Here is a 19,254-nt window from a genome sequence, read left to right on the forward strand (position 1 = left end):
TATCCCAAGCCATTTTATCCAGTCAATCTCTCTCTCTCTGTCTGTCTCTCTGTCTCTCTGTCTCTCTCTATGGTCATAAGAAATGTGATATCACATATTATAAAACTGCCATAACATAATGTTAATACTAATTTGAAATGTACAAGTATTTCTCTGACACTGAGATTTACTTTTCTTTAAAGAACACTGTGCAGCACTGGGAGTTAACTGTATTTGAGGATGAGTCATTAATATTCATTATTTTATTTGTGATGTATGTCACTAATTCCCATTGCAGCTGCTGAAGTTTAGTCAAGCAAACAGTTTTTGAAAAGTTTTCTCTACCCAAAAGTAGCTCCTATGTATGAAAAACAGGATGGATTTCTAATAAACACACTGGATTCCAGCTATTCCTGCTGACACTGAAAGATGGAGAAAGAAGGAAAGAGAAGACTCAGGTTTATTTCTATCATAATTTTGATACTATTCAACGCAATTAATATTCCAAGTTTCTAGGATAACTGCAAGGCAGATGTTCTCAGAGAGGAAACACATTTTAGACTTGTTCTATGACCATTGATAAGTCACTTAGCCAAGTTCAGACTGTTTGGATCATTTGGAATATGTGGGGCCTTAATTACAGTATGTTGAAGACTCATCCAATTTCCCTATTATCATGATTTATGCAACTTCCATTTGTAAGTAATTAATGAGTTGATTAAGGAAATGAAATAAGCCACAAAACACTTTGATGCTCAAAAATAGTTTAAGTTGTCTGACAGAAATAACTTGGTGGTCTCTGGAGAAAAGCACTAGGGGAGACACTAACAATAGCTTTCAAAAGTATCTGTATTGGTTCTAGGGCAAATGGTCAGTTTACTTACTCAAAGTGACAGGCATACGTTGATCTAGAAAAACTAACCTATTAATTAACCTATTACTCCAGGATAAAATTATAATGAAATAATATTCCTGGCATACATCTAAAAACCCTTAGTCATTACTTTGGAGTACTCCCAACTAAATTTGACTGTGCTGCTGCATGGATTCTTAAATTCAAAGAAAGAGAAGCAGTCTGCAAATGAGGCAAGAAGCCTATTGTCAAAAAACCCTGGATCGATTCCTGGCTACCCTACACGTTTGCTTGGTGACTATAAGGTTGAGTCATAAATAATAAATAGAGAAAACCCATAGAAACATTGAATAAAAAAAAGTGTTTATTTGCATTATGTATTCGTAGTTATTAAAAAAAAGTTTTGTTTTCTTGCTACCATTTCTTAAAAGAAAAAAATGGAACAGGAGAAGCCTTTGTCTCAAAATAAAATAATTTGTTTACCTTTCTTTTACTACACTTGCATTGATATAATCTGGGTTTTACTTAAGTGAAGACTACTTCAAAAAACACGCTGAACTCAAAGAAAAAACTGGTCTCTTTAAGATTAATTGGATTCCATTTTTTAGAATGTTAGTATAAATCTAGTAAAATGTGCACTTTTTAGTACTGAATACATTAAAAGTACACAGAGCATGGTGTCTGTCACATACAAGAGTTCGATACATGTTAGCCTTATCGGTACCCTGATTTTATGTGAGAAAATGGAGGCTTAGAAATATGAAGTAACTTGCAAAGAATGATAAATGTAAAATATGCCAGACATGGGCCTCAAATCCTAAAATTCAACTCCATAACTCTTGCTCTTAACCATCTACTAAAGACATTGAAATTTGGGGAGAGAAAAAAGTATATCCTTTAAACTACCAGCAGTGTGGAAGATGGATTGGAATGGCAAAGGATTTGAGAGAAGCAGATCAGTGAGGAGACATGGGGTTAACAAGAGATGGCTAAATTCTAAGCAAGATGGTGGTCATGGGAATGAAGGAAAAAAAATGCCAGGAATATACATGTTTTTAATTCTGTAATAACTGTCACCTGGTTGTAAAGGAAATAAAGAAGGATATAAAAGATGAAAGCCTGTTTTGAGTGCTGGAATGATATGGAATCTGAAGACTAGAATAACTGCGACAGCATTGTCCAGGGGGCTCTGCTAGCAGGGCAGCTATATAAGGTGGTGCAGTCAAGTTGGGACTGAGATCCAGCCCAGTTTCCTGCCAAGCTGAGTATATTGATAAGAATGCTGTGCATCCAGAGGAGGGAAACCTTCATTATACCTCGTATGAAATGTGAGTTAGAAGAAGACTTGTTGCCCAGTTCTCTAAATTAGGCTTTAAATTCCATCCATAAGACTGGATGGAATCTCCTGAGGAAGAAAGTATAAAGGGGAAAAAAAATGAGATGAACCCAGACATCCAGAGCAAGGAGGTGAAAAGGCAGCAGCCCTCTAAAGACCGGAAAAAAAAAAGGCCAGAACCATAGACTGGTAAACATCAAAAGAGAAGAAGAACATGACAGTAAACAGTATAAATGACAGAAAGAACAAAGATGAGAAGAAGAATAAAAGCTGTTGTATTTAACAGTTTATTCAGCATCATTAGCAATCTTTGAGAGGTAATCTCAAGATTGTGGTAAAAATAAGGCCAAAGGACAAAGGGTTATAGAGTCAGAAGGAGGCGAGGAAGCAGAGACCGAAAGTACAATTTTTCTTAGCATCAGAAAGAGAGAGATCGGTTGAGAAAGTTGTGTTTGTTTATTTGTTTATAGTGTAGCAGAGGCTTAAACTTTGGTTGTGCACTGAGGAAAATCAAAGGTGCAAGTAATAGGATATAATTTATGGAGTAAATCCTAGTTTTACCTTCATAAATATTTTGTTTAAAAGTTCCATAAACACCAGTGGCCCAGGAAATGCTTTAGCAAATACTCTTTAATAAAATGACAGCTATTTTAAATGTCCCCATAGCTGTTGTATGTTTATAACCCTTTTGTAATAAAGACTCTGGCATGGAATCTTGAATTTTTCATTTAGTATGAGAACACTTCCATTCCCTGGGGATTTTCAGAGAATAGGGTACATGGTTGACCTCTTACTCAGACAGAAGGAAATGGTGCTTTCACCTCTAGCTCTTGAATAATTTATCACCCAGTCATTACTTGGATGGGTAATATTTCTGGACTTAGTTCTTCTACTCTGTGAAAAGAGAGATTTTGACTTGCTAATTTCTAAGTCATTACATATCTAAAATAATCAAATGAGCAAAAATTATATGTAAATGAATGTTTACCCTTATTTTGTTCATGATGGAACACGCTGAAATAATGTAGGTCCCCAACAATGGGGGACGTGTTCTATTATGTACGGTATAGCCATAGAATATTATGCAGTTGCAAATTGTTTTTTTTTCAATGTGTTCTGAATAATATAGAAAAAGTTCCATTTAAATTGTTAAATGAAAAAAGATGGACTCCAAATTTGCAATATTAAGCCAATTTTGTAAAAATAAGATAAAATATTGATATCATATTAAGTACACACAGAAAAAAATCTAACAATAGGAATGAATCCACTAGAGTGTGGAATTGGTGACAATAATTTATTTTCCTTTTTTATTGCCACTGTCTTCATAATCATCATGATTGTTAATTCTCTTTTGAGTTACTATAGGGCATTTTACATTTTACACCAGAGGCTTCCAGGATGTTGTCTTCATTTCTATTGTATTCAATTCCACTTTTAACATTTTCAAGGGTGGAGACAGAGGACATACAGATGCTATCTTCCCTGTGAGACTAGCACCGAGCTGCAGAGAAGCACCAAAGATAATACCCTCGGTATTAAATATATTCGAAAGCATGTGGGTTGGAGAGAGAAGCTAAAGCAAAAGAAAATTGCTCCTTAGGATTATTATTATTATTGTCGTTGTTTGGAGAGATGTCAGTGTTTACCTAGAGCTTACATAATCTTTAAAATTTATATAATCTTCAAAAGCTTTTTAAAAGTTTAAGATCACCAAAACATATTTGGCCTATAAAATTGTCTTAGTTTCAGCCACATTTATTTGTTCTAATTTTGTGCTATTTTTCCCAATAAAATAATATAGTAAATAATACTAATAAAATAATAGCAGCATCTTTTTGTAGCAAATGTATTATAAATCACTAACACTTTCAGCAAAATAAACCAAAACAAAGAAAAAGAAAAGGTATAAGAAAAAGGCTGACACTTTCATGTCTTCCAACTTTACTTTTTAAATTATTATTACTATAGGCACCTGATGCTTTTTTAAATAACTTACAGTTTCAAATGACAATTTGCTAATAGCAACTTCATAATTTATTAAATGGCACTGCTTAATGAAGTTTTCATGTTTTAGCATGACCCAGCAGTAAACTAAACCTTTGGTATTCCTATAATAAAATATGAAGTAAAACATAATGGTTTTAATATCATTTTATTTGTTAATGCCCTTCTAATTTAAGAACTAGAAGTTATATTCATTCAATAAACATTTATTTCACGACTAAGAAGTATAAAAAGAACCTTGGTCTTTAACCACATCACCTCTTAAATTGTCCAAAAATATCGATTTAGAACATAAACAAAGGTAGTCAATGTACAAGGACATACCTGACTCAGTTTGAGCACCTTTTCTTTTCTGAGAGGCTATAATTAAAAATGAACTAATGTGAATTTTTATGAGCACAAAGCAATTATCTTTCCCTGTTCAACATCTTCAGATACATCGATAGCCTTTCCCACCTGTCCACGACCTATAGCACTAAACTTGACAGCTTTCTGGAAACCATAAATCTTTCTCGCTGAGTTCTAGTTCATAAAGGGGTAAGTTCTGAGGCTTCTGGAGAATTCTTACGAGGTTGGGTTAAGAAGGACCCTTATAAGGTATTATCAGTGAACACTAACATGCATTAATTTATTTCAGTAGTTTCTTCCTTTTCCAGTTTTATAAAGCATTTTGTAAAAAGAAGTCTTCCAAAATATGTAGTCATAATGGCATTGAGTGTTCAGGAATTTTAAGTTTATTCTTATAAAATATATACCCCTTCATATGTCATATTCCCTAACTATGATGAATGTGAACATTAAATTTTGATTAAACTGACTCAATTAAATAAAGAAAAGCTTTATGACATTTACTTAAAATAGTATATTTTTAATTTTGAAGACTCTATTTTAGTTGGAATAACATTTTATTTTAAAATAACTCATGCCATTTAACTGAAAGAAGTAAGGAGTAAAAATAAGCAAAATCTAACCTCTAGATAATGCTTCCCAACATATATGGATCTTTAATTCATTGTTGTAGAAAAAAGGCAGTCCGGAATTCATTATATGAAACAGAAAGAGTTTGTCATATACACCAAAAGATACTTTAACACCCAGAAACAGTTTCTACAGTGACTATGTGAAATGTGTATTTAAAAAAAAACAAGCGAAAAAGGCCTCTGGCACAAAAGGCCTCATGACATATTTCTAAATAAAGCTGTATGATCAAGTAATTAGCAATGGATTCTAATTAAAGTTGAAATTTAGAATTGCCTTAGACTCAGTTTATAGTTGCATATATTGCCTAACATATCCAGTTTTATCTTTTTCTTGTGTAGAGTGAAATTAATAAAAGTGACTTCATTCATTATCAAGACCATTGAGAAAGTAGTGATTCTTTTTGTTCTGAAATGCACAACACAAAATATATTGAATATAAAAAAACACATATTGTGCAACTAAATTTAATATACATGGTTTATAAAACTACTTTATAGTATTTTCAGTTTAAAGAAGTTGCAAGTAACTAAAGACACCATTATAGAAATAAAAATATCATTGAGAAGATCAGCCTTGCATTATTTTTTTCCCTAAAGCACAATCTCCATACAGAGGAACTGAACAGACTATAGAATGAATATTTTCTTCCTTTTCTCTAAATCTTTCCTACAAAGTATTATTATGCTATTTCCCAGCATGTATGCAATGGGAACAGCATATGCGTGAATGGGACAGAAATAAAATACTTAGTAGTTGATTAATATTAAGTCTACCCCTTGAGATTTGGTTAGTCACTGATTCCTTGACACATGCCTCCAGTAACTTTATAAAAAGAAAAACAAACAGCATTTTCTGTATCAGATGCAGTAATGCCTTACTTATCCCGGAGCCACTTCCATGGCAACTTCTACTACAGACCACAACTAAGAACTTGGACACAAACCAAAAGTCTCCTGATCACCTAAAATAGATGTCAGTGTGTCTATGCACTTTGGCACATGCATTTTTCTCATAAGAGAATCTCTTGGGTTCTTGGATGATGTTATTGCCTTTTATTCAACCCATAATTTTGATAAACTTTTTTTTTTTTTTTGCTTTTCTTATGCACAGCACAAGAGAAATAATTATAAAGGGCCGGTTGAGGTTGAAAGGAGTTGTTAGAGGAATGCACTGTCCATACCAATAAATAACAAAGTTACATTTCCATATGGAAGGTAGGTACAGGAGATAAAAAAAGTCCTATAAAAATAATACAAGAATTTTAGAAAGCAGAATAGGTCCCCAAAGAATCATTACATTATAGACTAGTTCTACAATGTGTACCGATGAGGAGAATGATGTGTAATTCAGATAACATTAAATTAAATTTAGTCCCTTTTAGAAAGATATCAAAATATATTCTCAGAAAGTTAACTATCCCAAAATGGCCATATTCTTTCTAAACCTTTTGAAGTTTTCAGGGGTAAACTTGTAAGTTTCACTTTTTTGGAAAGTCCACATATATAGAACTCCTTAATTGTCTCTATAATTTGTCTATTGACCAGAAGCAAATATTATACATTGACAATACAGGCCTCTGGGGATAGAGGACACCTTAGATGACAGGAGTTCAGAGAGTCCCTTCTGTCCACTCCACTGCCACTTTGGGCTGTTCCCCTTCTGTTCCGAGAGTCCCTTCATAGTTCAGTGATCTGAAATCTTATTGCAAATATCACTCTTCTTAGAAATATTGTTCCTTTAAAGTGGATGAGCTCAAACAGATAAACTTGATTAAAAAAAAAAAAAGCCAGGTTTACCAGAATTTTTTAAAACTTAGGAAAAAGAAGGGTTAAAATTAACAATTTAATATAGAAGCAAACTAGGGCAGTAAGACCCCAATTTAAAAACATATATTTTCCAGGTCAAATCCACTAAGCTATGATGAGGTCAGTTAGTCTCCACCGAATCAATTAAAGTGCCTGGAGCTGCCCTGCCCTGGTCCTCTTATCTGATTGGCTCTATGTTGGTTCTATACTACAAGTTGAAGATGCATTGACCTATCCCTCCCCCTTAATCAAGAACATTCTGTACATTCTGTAATGTTAAATCATATCCCTTTTTATCCCACACAATCAACATAAAAACCATCCATGACAAGATGAAACAAAAGAACAAAGCTAAACTACACTGTAAAATAACAAGGATCTGAAAACGAACAGAACAAAATAAAATCTTAGTAGCTTTAAATATCAACGGCCACAAAACACCACAGCTAAAAAGCTAAGATAGTTCAAACAGTGTGCTTTCTCTCAGAATAGAAGTAAGGTCGGAGAAAAAGGACAAATGACCACGAATACTTGTGCCCAGAAACAAATGAACCCTGAAGGAGATTTCAGTGAGAAAAAACAGTACCTTATAAGTAACTGGTCTTGTCTACTCACAGCTGTTTCCAGTGCCGATTCTTGTTTAACTGTCTACTGCCTTCAGTTTAAAGTTAACTCTGTTGGCAAAAAGTACAGAGCTTGTCTGGAAAATGCTGTTTGGACATAAACCATTCCTTTCAAAGCAGTGGTAGTTATATTTAAGTTTTCTTGTAGAGGGGGATATAAACTCTTCCTGTAGCTAATTTTCTTCCTCCTCCTTCCCTTCAGACTTAGTCAGTATCCTCCTATCCCATATATTGAAGAAAGAGACACAGAGGGGAGAAAAAAAAAAACTACTAGGAAATATACCTTAAATAATGTAGTATTTGAGCACTTAGAAAAAATACAAAAAAAAAAAAAAGAAGAAACGAGAATCATAGAAGGTACTTCAGAATCTTAAATATAATGTAGCCCAATACTTTCATTTTATAGATAAGGAAACTGATATCCAGGAAAAGATCATTTGTACGAGGCCACTCACATAGCTGATTAGTGCTACAGCTAATAATAGATACTAGGTTTCACAATTCCCAAGTCAATGTTCTTTTCACTATCCTGGTGTACCTAGGGCGAAGTGATTTGCCTTTTTCTCTGTATCCCTCTGTATAACACCAAGTGAGCTGGTAGGGAGCAGCAACCATCACCATGTTAAGAACCGATTCTCAGAGAAAACAATTCCCCCCACTTTAAAATTATTAATACTGAAAATTTTCCTACAATGCCCAATTTCTTTGTATACTTAGGATATAATCTTTTTCTTTGCTGATGGTCCAGAATATTTTTATGTCTCAGGGTTGCTGTTTTTCCAGGGAAGTTAGTATCCTTTAGTCCTTGCAGAGGACTACTTCTATCAGAGATGATGCTGTGACAGGTGTTAAAGTAAGTGTTTAATATTTCTACCCAGTATTAGTGATATTGTTACACAGCTCTTGAACTAGAAACACATTACTATTTCCACAAATTCCGACTTCTAATTTGTCAAATTTTTTTACCACACAGACAAGTTTATTCCTTTTTTTTTTTAAGTTACATTTTGTATGTATTTTGAAGCAAACTTTTAAAATTAAATTGGGGTTAATAAAATTACATAGGTTTCAAGTATAAAAGTCTACAATACTTTATCTGTATATTGCATTGCGTATTCATCATCCCAAGTCAAGTCTCCTTCCATCACCATAAATTTGACCCCCTTTACCCTTATCTACCTCCCTCTCTCCCTCTGGTAACCATTATACTGTTGACTGTGTCTATGAGGTTTTGTTTGCCTTATTCTTTTGTTGCCTTAAATAAAATCATTATGCTGCTTCTCTTTTATTTAAAAAATATATAACAGTAAGCAGCATAATGATTGTTATTTGATATCTTTCACACAAAATATCCTACTTATATATGTTTTCATATATGTTTTCATATATAAGTAGGATATTTTGTGTGAAAGATATCAAATAACTTTTCCTCTAACTGAAGGAGTGATGTCCTTAAATATATATTTTTAAACTTTTCCTTTCTGAAATGTACTCATTCATTCATTTACTTATTTAATAAATAATAGAACATTTATAAACTTATCTCATTATAATAAATCACAAGCAATAGCTTTTTAAGAGAATGAATAATTTTCAAGTAAAATCAAAGTGTTTAGATGGGAAGTTTTCTATAACTACCTTCTTATCCACTCTCACACTTGAAGCACATGCCCAAAGTTTATCTCCCATCCATTCAGTTACTTACTCTCAACAATATCCATCCTAGGGTGAGATAAGCCAAAATATGAAATGGCCCAGATTGAAATTGCTCTGGTCATGATTAATCTTTCTGTTTGATCTGGCTCCTGAAAATATTAAAGCCAAATCTACTTTACAAGCTATAATTCAAAGACACAATTAGCAAATGCTCAGATCATTCAAGATCCATTTTTAAACTGTTACTCTTTAGCTCAAAAATTCACTGTTTGGTTTTGATAGTTCTCATCTACTTTTAAGATCATGTTATATCTACTCTTGCCCTAGTTTCTGGCAGGAAGTAATGTAATTGTGACCAAATAATTTGAAAAGTGTATTTTTTAAAATGATAATTAAATTTTTAAAACATATTTTCCAAAATGTTGAGTACTTAATGGGTAATATATCAATTTTCCAACTCTGACAAGTAAGCGACTGAGATTCAAAACGTATAAATGTTGAGAATAAAACCTAGTCTCAATTTTGTCTACTTGAGTTCTATGCAAAGGTAAATCCCAAATACATTAACATCTACAATTATACATAACACTAATATGTTAAAGATGAAAATTTGACACATTGAAATATATTACTTGGCTTTACTAAAAGTATTCTGTATTTTTCTTTTACTTCTTAAACTTTACTTTTGATTTGAACATTTTGCCTTTTGCCCATTAGGAGGAGCAGGAAGGAAATGAGTAAAACCTTGAAAGAGAAGTAGGCTGTGGAGGAGATACACACAGAGATTTAGATGGAATGAGTCAGGGTGATTCAGTGTTGTTGAGTGAACTCAGGAAGGAAGGTGTAAGGAGAAGTCATGTACTAGCAGGTTGTTTAGAACAGAAGTGGGCCGAGCTACAGACAATAGATTATAGGTATTGAATTTAAGAACCAAAGTCTCTCAGAATAGGCTAAGCAAAGAGGGAACTAGCAATTTTGGTGACCAGTGCAAGCAACAGGAAATTGGCCCTCAAACTTACTTTGTAAATCATGACATGGTTTGTCTCTACCCATTTTGGAAGGAAAGCATATGCTGTCAATATGTGAATTCAACACAATCTAAAATAGCACAATGATATACAACCATTTAAAAAAATTATCCCTCTATATTTAGGTTCCTTGGACATACTCCAGGTTACCCTACATGCTCGGGATTTCAGAATCCTAGGGTAGTTTAGAGGGGAATAGTTACTGTGTTATGAAGGCTGGACCTGTGGAGTTGAATTTCACTGATGGGAGAAGTATTTACAGAAGAGGTGAACTCCAGGGCAGACTATATTAACACACAGGCAAGGCAGTTGGAATTCTCTAACTCTTGATCTCCTCCTCTCAGTTTTCAGGTTTACGGTAACACTAGAAGAAGGCTTTTTTACTAAGGAATCTCAGAAAGCTCTTTTGTGATAGCAGTGAAGGAAAGTGCCTGCATGAACAGCTACTGGATTGTAATATTCTGTTTGGGAGGAGATTTCATAAATGGAAGTTTCCCACGAAACTCATGAAAATAAAAATATCAAGCACAACTCTCTTAAAACTATTCAAGCTCATGCTTACTTTGTTGCCCATCTACTCTCACTATCCATTCTCCTCATAACAGCCTGAGTGATTAGTCCCCGTACCCCATCATTTCTCATCATTCCCCTATTTCAGCCATACAATAATTTCCCATTATCCATAGTATAAATCCAATTGCCTAATCATGACCTCTTAGGCCCTGCATAATTTTGCCCCTTTATCTTTCCTTCTGCTTTCCTACCATGATGTTCCATCTGTCTAGAATTTTTCTCCTTCAACTTCACAGGGCTACCTCCTTCTTTGCACTCAAGACTCATCTCAAATGCTATCTCCCAAGAAAAAAAGATTTCCTGACCTCTAACTAACTATCCTCCGTGTTACATACACATATCCTCTACCCCATTTCTCTATTTTGATTTTTCTTCATAGCACTTACCACTATCCAGAATAATCTCTAGTTATTTTTTACTTATTTAATTAATTGGTTAGTTAGTTTAAATTTGTTTACTATATCTCCTCTAGTATAAGTTTTCTAAGATCAGAAATGTATTAGAAGTTATAAATAAGATCAGAAGCATTAGATTTAGGTTTTTTAAACCACGTTATTCCCAGTGTGCAGAATAATGTCTACTATAAAATAGGCATCTGACCAATATTTCTTGAGCGAATTAATTATATTTCCTGCCTGAGTTCTTTAGTCAACAAACAACTAATATAAGTCCATAAACGTGAAGGCAAAGATGAATCTACTTTCGAATTGATTCAACTCTGGAAATCTCCCTGTGACTCAGACCTAGGCATCGTGGGAAATAAGGAAGAAACCTCTGCTGGGCTCTAGGCATTTGTATCCTCAGGTGCCTCTAAGCCCTCGAATTTTGTTAATACTAAGGCCAGAATATACACTTGACTTACCGGCATATCTTCTATAGATATATGTACCTAACTAGATACGTGATTACATTTGCTAGAAGATCCTAAGAGCTTCCGGATATATCCTTCGTTTCCTGAACTCTATAATAGCTGTCCTTATTGAAAGAGCAGATATCCTAAAGCTAATTCTATCCTTTCCAGGTGGTTTCAAGAAATTACTCTCAGCTGCCAATTCTTCAGGAGAAGAAGCTAAATCCTTGCATTCACGGCATATGTTTTCTAAATGAAAAAGGGGGCAGACAAAATCATTTTATAGAGGTGAGCTCACAGATAATTTAATCTCCTACCTCAGTTCTTCTCCACACTGATTCAGAGCTCTCCAGTGAGTTGTAAATTAGATTTCCGCTCCTTTCTCATGTCCTACTGCTTCCTAATTACCTGTTCTAGTGAGTCAGCCTCTCCGAGTCCTGGAGCTCAGGCACATTGTGGGCTAATGTGACTGACTCAACATACTCTGGGTTCAGCCACATCAGAAAAGTGGCTGTGTGATGGCAGACAAAAGGAGAGTGATTCTTGATTTGGAAGGAAATGACTTTCCCAAGCTCCAAAGCAGCTGTATTCCCCAGGACACCCAGGTGGAGGAAATTTCTTGCCTGAACTCTCTTGCCATTCAGTGGTGAGTAAAATCATTTAAAATCATTTTTGAAAAAGAGCCCTTTTTTATGGCACTAAGTGGATATTAATCTAAGTACATAAGTGGCATTTATTTAGTCAATGAATCAAAGCTACAAATATTTATTGATTGTCTTCTATGGGCAAGGCTTTGTGCTAGGTAATTATGTTTGTATAATTATCATTCCTTTTTATCTCAGGGAATGATAATATTTCATCATTCAGATTATAAATTTCCCCAGGAAAATAAGGTCAAAGTTTCTTCTTTCTTTCCCTCCTTTCTTCCTTTCCTTCTTTCCTTCCTTCAATTAAAGCCCACATGTAAAAGTCCACAAAGTGTGCAATGCTTGGCTATATAGAAAAAGACAAAATCCTATGTCAGGACGCTTATCCTTTGGAGGTGGGAGAGTTTACAGACTATTGAGAAAATTAGCACAAGTTTATAGGAGAGCACATCAAAGTTGCATGGAATCACTATGGGAAGTGACCGAAGAAGGCTTCTTTGAGAAGATGAAGCCAGGGCACATTTTGAAAGCAGGAGGGGAAGAGGATTAATATCCTAGGCAGGAGATAGGGCACACTTGGATTGCTTCAAGTAGTTCTTTAGAACTGGGATGTAGAATAAAAGACAGACTAGTAGATAAAATATACAGAAAGAAATATAGGCAAAATTCAGGTTCAGGAATTTGGTTTTTATCCTGAAGGCCATAGGTAGCTACTGAAGAATTTGAAACAAGGAATATTTTGTTTCTAGAATGCTAAGTGGAGAAAGAATTTAGGGACAGGTGGTCTAAAGGACTATTTGAGAGCTTGTTTCTTTATCCAAGTAAACATTGTGGTAGCCTGAAATTAGGCAGTAGGGACAGAGAGGTAGAGCTGGCTTCAAAGATAACTTAAATTTATCTACAGGTAGGAAGACATGGGAAAGGCAAAGTTATTTCCAAAATCTCTATGAAATCATTACAGAAGAATATATCCAGTATTAGAATTGCATGAAAATGCAGTAAGTCCTAATTATATTAAAGACTTTTTCCATAAGGTCTGTCCGTTTATAGATAGGAAAGCTGAGGAACACGATTTGCAAGAGTGAGAGCAGAATTTGAACTCAAGTCCATCTGACTACAAAGTGCATGTTCTTTACACTAAATTTCTCTTCGAACATCTTTTTAAAACTTAGGTGACTAGACTTGAAGATATTGTTTGAAATATAATTTGGCAGTATCTTAAGAGATTTCTGAGGCAGAACTTCTTAGGTTTTCTAGGCATGAGCATGTTCAGATTTGAGGTCCAACACACAAACAATTGAATTTGCACTGTTTCTATGGAACTACGTGTTTAGCTACTCTGCAAAGCACACATCCTTCATTAAATACCTCTTGATAATCTAATTATTTTTAAGCCTCGGAGATTTATTCACACTCTATATTGACACAGCCAGTTGAAACCAAAATAAAAGTGGACTTGGCAGATGCCCTAGTTCAATCAAGTTGAAAATTGAGTTTTGAGTAGAATGAAGTTTGAAAGATAAATTGGTTTCAATGAATCTAGGAAGGCAAGAAGTAAAATTCTTAAGACATTAAAAACATAAAGGGCCAGACATAGCTCTAATGGAAAATAATATTGAGATATGCCTTAAAGTCAGAATAAGAAAATCCCTTCTCTAACATATTTTATATCCACTATGGGAAGATAACCATACACTTTACCGTCCAAACCTTGTCTCTATTATTAATTACAATGGGATGATAGATAAAAACTAGGACTCTTCTAGGAAAGCAAATTTGGATATAAACCATCCAACCTAGAGGTCAACATTAAACTTTACCTTCAGATGGTGATTGTATCAAGAATGAGGTCATAGGTTTCAGTGTAACTGCCTCCTAAGGTGAGGTAAGACAAGTTCTTACGCAACTTAGACAATGTGTTCAGTACATACACAAAGGCCAGATTAACTGAACCATTTGAGATAGGTTAATTATTTTAGTTCCATAGTTTATTTTGTTAAAAAAAATGATACAGAACAATGAAAAAGACACTTCATTATAAGAAAGTCACAGATAATAGGCATACAATGCTTAGTCTCTCATATAAAGTAATGTATTCACATAAACATTTTGACAGATAGTATAGATGGGTACCCCTAGCTATTTTGATTATTTAAAAATAAGCACAGGCTTTACTTGTCAATGTATTAACCATTAGTGAGTCAACTTTAATAAACAGCAAACTGAATCAAATCTCAGTCCACTGTCCTATCCCACTCCTGAATTCTTTCCTGAAATGGAGACATCCTTTTTTATATGGCAAGTTTCCTTACTATGCTAGACAAAAGAAAGGATGGGCATAGCCTGGGTAGCAGACATTCCCAGGTACGGACAGGAGATAACAGTCAAAATTATTTAGGTTTCCAACCTTGGACAAAACACTTCACTGGGGCCTTAGTTTTCTCCCATATAAAATGAGAGGATTTAGTAAGATTACCTCAGAGGCGTTTTCAGATGTGAAATTTGAATATTCTCTAAGATAATTATCTCCTGTATGTTTTAAATTTGCTTAAGGTTTCTTTATAAAGATTAGGAAGATATTTGTTGCATCATAAATAAATTTAAACAGTTAGTTATTGATAAAACAACTGTAATAGTGACAGTTGATTTTTTAAAGACTCTCAAGAATACAAACATAGGCAGTGGGGAGACATTTCATTTTTTAGCATATAATACGAGGGCTATTAGGATTTTCTTAGGGGAAAATGCATCAGATGTAAAATGCCAAACTGCATTGTGCTCAATAATTTTTAAATATTAATCATCTTTGGGCTTCCAAAACACACTGAGGATCAAGCTTCCTAAATTTATACAGAAAAAGATTTATTTCAGAAGTGTAAAGTTGCTTCCATATGCTGTCATTTTTTACAAGGAAAGAGTGATTCCACATTTATAAGATAGAATGTTGGAAATGATTAGAGGAGGCACCTCCCTTGCCTGCAATCTTTGACAAGTTCCTAGACACACAAGCATGGTTCAGAAAATAATGATAACAAATCACCCATCAATCCTGTGCTATTGGACCTCAAGCTTCAAAGCAACCAAATATAAGGAAGCCGGACTTTTCCCTCATATTATTTTGATTCCTTTTCAATACAGAAGTAATGTATTTCCTTAGAAAAATATAAACGATAAGGAAGTATATAATATAAATTTAACATTCCTACCCCTTCAACCTTCACCAATATTATTCTCAAAAATTAATCACTCTCAACAGTTTGCTGTACATTCACCCAGATATTTATCTATCTCTTTATCCACAAACATATATTTGCACACATACATACAAATGTACATCCACAAATCTGTTCTTGAAAAACATTATCTTCCTTTACTCCAATTTTGGCACAGTTTTAAATTTGTTGATCTTTGGAGATAAGAAGCAAGCATAATAATAAATGTGTCTCTTTACCCATCATAAAATCTCTTTTCCATCCTTAACCCCCTGGACTTATCTCTACGATCTATTAGGTGGCAAAGAAAAATAATTACGATGATATTTTTACTGGCAGTCAAGATGCTTAGCGAAGTTAGTAGTTAATAAATGTTTATTAATTTGAATAAATAGATGAATCACATCAAGAACTCTAATCTCATCAATTTGGGTAAAACTGTCAGGAAACAACCAATGAGAATTGGCATTGATAGAATCCATTCCTCTTTTTATCGAGTGTTCAATAATTGCTTCTTTGAATGTCTCTTAATCATTGCTTTGTGTGAGGATGTCTGTTTCAAACCTGAACACTGTATTTTTCATCATCACTATATGATCACTAAGTCGTAAAAAGTCAGACTCGAATAGATCTCCTTCTTCATCATAAATTAGTATCTGTAGCATCTCTATCATTTTAATCAACACTTTGTTGGGTCTATCAGTCTCTGTATCTTTGTGGAACACTTTGTTGGGTCTATCAGTCTCTGTATCTTTGTGGAACTGAGATAAAAGATGTCAATACACATTTCCTACAGCCCTTCTACAAAATGAAACACTGCTATAAACTAGACGTTAGCCAGCAGTTACTGAACTAGTAAGATAATTACTGGCAGTTTGGGCCTATTCAGAAAATAATTTTGTTTCTCGAAAATTTTAGTCAGTATGTTCTTTATGTTTTCATCCTTGAAACTACATTTTATAGTCCTTGGTCTTAAAATGAACTTCAACTTTTATTTTTTCTTCTTCACATTATTCAATGAATCTATCATTATTATGTTAGTAATATCTTCCCATGAGGAGAGGTGTCAATAATGAATCTTCCAATAATGAATCTATCATTATTATGTTAGTAATATCTTCCCATGGGGAGAGGTGTCACTGCAATTTGTTGTGGAATGTTCAAATGTTTCTGTCCTTCAAACTCAATTTGTTATTGATAAGCATGTGATATTTAAAGATATAAAACAGAAGAGATAGCCAGAAGTGAAAAGATGAACAAGGATTGAGACCTGTGGCACTCCAATAAAATGTTAGATGCATTAGTAGTGTGTATAGTTGATAAACATATGGTCGAAACATATATGAATTAAGATATCTTGTTCAGTGAAAAACTCTGGAGATAACCGTTTTCACTCAGATGGATGTGATAACAGAAATAATTGTGCAAGGGTAGAGGGGCTACAATAAAAAGTATGAATTATCATTAGGTTTTTGTAAGTTTTTATTTTGGCATAATTTCTAACTTAAAGATTTTAAGAGCACTATCAATTAAACCCATGTACCCTCTACCCTGATTTATGAATTTCTACCTATCAATTTATATGCATATTATTTTTTCTGAATAATAAAAGTAAGTTGGAGACAATGTTTACTTTTTTCAGTAAATAGTGTGTGCTTCCTAAAAGCAAGAATATTTTCTTATATAGCTTCAGTACAATTCTCAATGAAATTTAACATCGATACATTATTTAATCCACAGTCCATATTCAAATTTGAAAATTGTCTCACAATGTTCTTCAGAGCTATTATTTCACTATTTCAGGATCTAAACACTAGTCATATTACATTTAGTGTAATTTTTTTATAGCCTCCTTTAACCTGGAACAGTTCCTCAACCTTTCCTTGTCTTTTTGATCTTGAAACTTTTAAAGGTTATAAGAAAATTATTTTATAGACTGTCTCTCAGTTTGGATTTGTCTAATATTTCCTCATGATTAGATTCAGGTTATGCATTTTTAGCAGAAATGTGAGAGAAGTGATGCTGTGATCTTATTAACGCATCATTTCAAGAGGCACATGATGTCAGATCGCCCTGATATTGATGAAGTTAACTTTGATTCATTGTCTTATCATACTCTCACCCAGTAGTTTTAGCATTCATGGATAATGTTCTAACTCTTCCATTCTATCTGTATTAATTAGTTCACATTCTATTGTAGGAAACAGCTTTTCCACCACAATGTATTTAAATTAATATAAAATCATGAATTTTTATTTTATTCAATTGGTTCAGACCCATGATTTTATTATGTACTTCCTTATTTCTTGTACAACAAGATGTTTCAGGCTTAGTTAGACTTTTCCTGTCCCTGAAGACTTAAATCATTCTTCTCACCTTGAATTATTTTAATGGAGAATGGCATTTAGAAACCAGGGGCTGAACACTAATGACATTGCTTCTAGACTCTCTCCCCAGGGAACTTTTAAAAATATAGAAACATACACACGCATATGCACACATATGCACAGAGTATGTCTTTTATTATTTTAATAATACGTTTTGGGTTTTGACAATGTGATTGAATTCTCGGGTTAAATAATATGGGAGATTGACACTTATACTTCCTCCCATCTTTCCTCTCATCTTCTCCTACATTTTATTATATATATTCACAAAATAATAAGAATAATATTATATCTGCTTTATGTTCTATAACCCTATTTTGGCCAGTTGATTAATCTTAGCCCTATAGTTAAATTAATTATAGTTAAAGGTCACTGGGAGATTTTTAGAACATATTCCATTCTTGAGTTTATTTGATTCATTTTGGTTTCATGAAGTTCACATTCGAGTAATTTTTTCAAGAAGGCATTGTATAATTGCAGCTGCTATTAAATCTGGCCTAGATACATTTTCCTTGGTATCACTTTATTTTTCTCAGAACTTCCAGTATCTTCGGGCACTTCAAATTGCTGTGAAGTCTGAGGTAAGATTTCCCCACACTTTTCTATGTTACTTGATTTTTATCATCTGAATGCCAGCAAATTTTTTCTTTTCCCTTGATGCTAGATAATAAGGGTTTGTTCAGATGACTATGTTTTATGTCAATTTAATGTGAGCATTTAATCTACAGATTCAGGAACTCCTTTCGTTCTACTTTTTTCTTTCATTGTGTCTTTAAATATTTTTCCTAGTCCACTTACTGGTTTTTGCACTTCAGGGATACCAATTATTTCCTTTTAATCTATCATCTTTGTGCTAATTATTCTAATTTCTGCATCTCCCCTCTGCTGTCACCACAATTATTTCAAGTATTTTTTTTTTCTTTCCTGCCAATGATTTCACATTTAGTTCTATCTTTCTTAAATCTAATTTATTTTTTAGATTTATAAATTCCCAATTTGTCTCCTCAACTCAGAAACATTTTTTTTTCTGTTGTTTTAATCACTCTGTCTTTGAGCTCACATCTATGGAATTTATGGTTTTCTTTGAAAATGCATTTTCTTTCATAATGCATAGCATTGGGTACTTGTAGAGGACGTTAGATTTTGACCTTGTTTTTATCTTAGATTATTTTTCAATCTGTATTTGACATGCTGTTCTTATCTGTTCTCATCTTTCTTTGTTTTTAATTATTTTACTTTTTATTGTTATTATTTTGCTATAGTACATTTGCAGGTTGTCATGCCGGTTCACTTTACTTTGTTCATGATTAACACAGC

The 19,254-nt window shown here is 33.6% G+C and overlaps 1 protein-coding gene across 2 annotated transcripts in view; it reads right to left on the reverse strand.

Moving 5' to 3' along the window:
* The window catches only part of ARHGAP24 (Rho GTPase activating protein 24), a 464,137-nt gene that overhangs the window by 191,015 nt on the left and 253,868 nt on the right, over nucleotides 1-19,254 (reverse strand). The window contains exon 1 of one of the 2 annotated variants that reach the window (XM_011356328.2): nucleotides 7,548-7,812. The exons of the other annotated variant lie outside the window; for it this stretch is intronic. The gene's annotated coding sequence lies outside the window, so the exon portion shown is untranslated. Of the gene's footprint in view, nucleotides 1-7,547; nucleotides 7,813-19,254 lie in introns of those variants that run through there. 2 annotated transcript variants of the gene reach the window in all.

The sequence above is a fragment of the Pteropus vampyrus genome, unplaced genomic scaffold, assembly GCF_000151845.1.
Source record: "Pteropus vampyrus isolate Shadow unplaced genomic scaffold, Pvam_2.0 Scaffold25, whole genome shotgun sequence".
Lineage (NCBI taxonomy): Eukaryota > Metazoa > Chordata > Mammalia > Chiroptera > Pteropodidae > Pteropus > Pteropus vampyrus.